Source organism: Gracilinanus agilis, chromosome 3 (assembly GCF_016433145.1).
Source record: "Gracilinanus agilis isolate LMUSP501 chromosome 3, AgileGrace, whole genome shotgun sequence".
NCBI lineage: Eukaryota > Metazoa > Chordata > Mammalia > Didelphimorphia > Didelphidae > Gracilinanus > Gracilinanus agilis.
Genome location: NC_058132.1, coordinates 657637251 through 657637702, shown reverse-complemented (window position 1 = coordinate 657637702; position 452 = coordinate 657637251).

The window sequence follows — 452 nt, the reverse complement described above, 5'->3', positions numbered from 1 at the left end:
TCTTTACCATAAATCCCTCAGAATTGTCCTGGGTCATTGCATTGCTGCTGGTTCAGAGGTCCATTACATTCGATTTTACCACAGAATGTCAGTCTCTGTGTATAGAGTTCTTCTGGCTCTGCTCCTTTCGCTATATAGTCAATTTTGATGGGTAGTTGATCCGTGGTTGCAGGCCCAGCTCTCTTGCCTTTCTGAATATTGTATTCCAAGCCTTACGGTCTTTTAGCGTTGAGGCTGCCAGATCCTGTGTGATCCTGATTGGTGCTCCTTGATATTTGAATTGTCTCTTTCTGGCTTCTTGTAAGATTTTTTCTTTTGCTTGAAAGCTTTTGAATTTGGCAATAATATTTCTAACCGATTTCTTCTCTGGGTCGAATGCAGTGGGTGTTCTATGAATCCTTTCGATGTCTATATTGCCCTCTTGTTGTAGGACTTCAGGGCAATTTTGCTGA